Below are 3,114 nucleotides of genomic sequence, written 5' to 3'. Positions count from 1 at the left end.
TGAAAAAAAGTTATCTTTCAGCTAGCTCTTGTTGCGCAGATACAGCAATGCATGATGGGAAATTCTCCCGGTATTTGTAAAGCTAAATAACCTTATGGGGCTCTGTTGGAAACTGCTTCATGTGTATATATAAATAGTGTGTAGTCCCAGCTTCCTACAGGCTGTGTTTGTGTTGATTTTGAGATTGTGAGCACCGTGAGTGTGCAGGGTTTGTGTGTGAAAGACTGCCCCATGCGTGAGCTAAGGAATTCATACTTACCTGGTAAGAGAGATACCATGATCACGAAGGTGGTTCTCTCAGGCCGAGGCTCAGCCATTGCACTCTGGCTTTGCTGACAGCCTGCGAATTCCCCAAATGTGGGAATCTCGACTACATAATTTCTGGTAGTGGGGACTGCGTTCGCGCTCTCCCCCCCTCATATGTTGAAAGAAAAATGAGTGGGAATGTTTGCGCTTATTTTCAATGACGACGTCATGCAATCTTCTGGCTTCCTAACTACAGTTTTATCAGTGAGGCCAGGGTAAGCAGGAGAGGAGGAGGGGATGCTGTCTTATTTAAAAAAGTCTGTGCAGCATTTGGGAGGCCTGTAAACATTAACAAACACAACTTTGGATGGGGCCTTCAGCTGTAAAGCCACATATTCAAAAGACTGAAAACTTCCAGGAGACAGCTGCTTACATTGAAATGATTCATTAATGACCTCAGTGAACTGCTGTCTGTGATCTGTGTTGATTTCGACTGTGTAATTATTGTTGGGGATTTTAACATCCATGTGGACAACCCTCAGGACAAAGGGACTAAAGACCTGAGTAACACTCTGGGCAACTTTGGGCTGACTCAGCATGTAACAGAGGCCACACATAATAGAGGACACACTCTTGACCTACTGATCTCCAAGCCTGAGCATTTCAAACATTGCTGTGTCTGATGTGGGCTTATCTGATCATTACTGTGTTTTCTTTGAAAGTAAAATCTCAGCCCACACAAATATATCAACAGCAGTGATCACAAAACGGTGTATAACTGAACACAGTAGTGCAATTTTTAACCAGGTCTTCCCATTAACACCTGACCTGTCCAGAGGGTCAGTCAATGAGCTCGTCAATAGCTTCAATGCTAACATGTTAAATGTAATGGATACTATTGCCCCCATTAAGGTGAAGGTTATCTCTGGAAGGAAAAAGTCTCCATGGAGAAACTCCACACTAGTGAAAAATGAAAAAAGAGAGTGTAGGAAAGCTGAGCGCAGATGGAGAAAAACAAACCTCCAGGTTCACTATGACATCTATAAAGAGAAACTTCACAATTATAATTTACAACTGAGGAGTGCAAGAAAGTCCTACTTCTCTGACATCATCACTAAAAACAGCCATAATGCTCGGGTCTTATTTTCTACAGTTGACAGGCTAACAAACCCTCCTGTGCCAGTGGCAGCTGAACTTCATTCGACCATGGCCTGCAATGACTTTGCCAAATTCTTCACAGACAAAATCCAAAAGATTAGACAAGCAGTTGGTACATCAACAGCAGATCCAGGATATGTACTGTGTCCACTGAAAAACTGTTTAAACACCATCAAAGAGTTTCACCCGATTAACAGCAAAGACCTGGAGGACATCTTAGGTCAACTGAACTCCTCCTCTTGCTGTTTAGATGTCCTGCCAACAAGTTTTTTCAAAAAGGTCTCAAAGACTTTAGAGTCAGACCTGTTACAGATCGTCGACTTTTCCTTAATGTCAGGTGTGTTTCCAGAACCACTAAAAACTGCTGTAATCAAACCTATACTGAAAAAGGACAATCTTGACAAGACACAAATGAAAAACTACAGGCCGATCTCAAATCTCCCATTTTTAAGTAAGATCATTGAAAAAGCAGTTTCTCAACAGCTCAATTACTTCTTAAAACAGAATAATTGCTACGATGCCTTCCAGTCAGGTTTTAGACAGAACCACAGCACTGAAACCGCTCTGACAAAAGTGTTTAATGACATATGTCTGAACACAGACAGTGGAAAAATGCCAGTCTTAGTTTTACTGGATCTCAGTGCAGCATTTGATACAGTTGACCACAACATATTACTCAAACGACTGGAGAACTGGACAGGTCTTTCAGGAACTGTACTAAACTGGTTCAAAACATACTTAGAAAACAGGAAATACTTTGTATCAATAGGTAACTTCACATCTGAGCAGACAAGTATCACATGTGGAGTTCCCCAAGGTTCCATCTTGGGACCCCCTCTGTTTAACATCTACATGCTCCCACTGGCACAGATTATAAAGAACAACAAAATAAACTATCACAGCTATGCAGATGACACACAAATATATATCACAATGTCACCAGGAGACCGAGGCCCTGTACAGGCTCTTGGTAAATGCATTGAGGAAATTAATGACTGGTTGTGCCACAATTTTCTCCAACTAAACAAAAACAAAACTGAGGTAATAGTCTTTGGCGCCAAAGAAAAACGATTACAGGTCACCAGAGAACTTCAATCTATACATCTAAAAACCACAAACCAGGCGAGAAATTTGGGTGTAGTGATGGATGCAGACCTAAACTTAGAAAAACACATTAAGACAATAACAAAGTCAGCTTACTATCACCTCAAGAATATATCAAGGATAAAAGATCTGATGTCTCAACAGGACCTGGAAAAACTAGTCCATGCATTCATCTTTAGTAGGCTTGATTACTGTAACAGCATCTTTACAGGTCTACCTAAAAAATCAGTCAGACAACTACAGCTCATTCAGAACTCTGCTGCTCGAGTCCTCACTAAGACCAAAAAAGTGGACCACATCAGTCCAGCTCTGAGGTCTTTACACTGGCTGCCTGTCCGTCAGAGGATAGACTTTAAAGTTCTGATGCTGGCCTATAAAGCTCTGAATGGTTTAGGACCAAAATACATCAATGACCTCCTGACCCAGTATGAACCTTCCAGATCCCTCAGGTCATCTGGATCTGGTCTTTTATCAGTTCCCAGAGTCAGAACCAGACACGGAGAAGCTGCATTCAGCTTTTATGCTCCTTATATCTGGAACAAACTCCCAGAAAGCCTCAGATCAGCTGAAACACTCAGTTTATTTAAATCCAGGTTGAAGACTCAT

General features: G+C 41.6%; 1 non-coding gene across 1 annotated transcript; it reads left to right on the top strand.

Moving 5' to 3' along the window:
- The first annotated feature begins 251 nt into the window (after positions 1-251).
- LOC145430253 (U1 spliceosomal RNA) lies at positions 252-414 on the top strand. The gene has a single exon (XR_013910717.1). It is a non-coding gene; the product is annotated as a U1 spliceosomal RNA (small nuclear RNA).
- The last annotated feature ends 2,700 nt before the right edge of the window (positions 415-3,114 follow it).

Source organism: Astatotilapia calliptera, chromosome 7 (assembly GCF_964374335.1).
Source record: "Astatotilapia calliptera chromosome 7, fAstCal68.1, whole genome shotgun sequence".
NCBI lineage: Eukaryota > Metazoa > Chordata > Actinopteri > Cichliformes > Cichlidae > Astatotilapia > Astatotilapia calliptera.
This window is presented reverse-complemented; position numbering and strand designations above follow the sequence as displayed.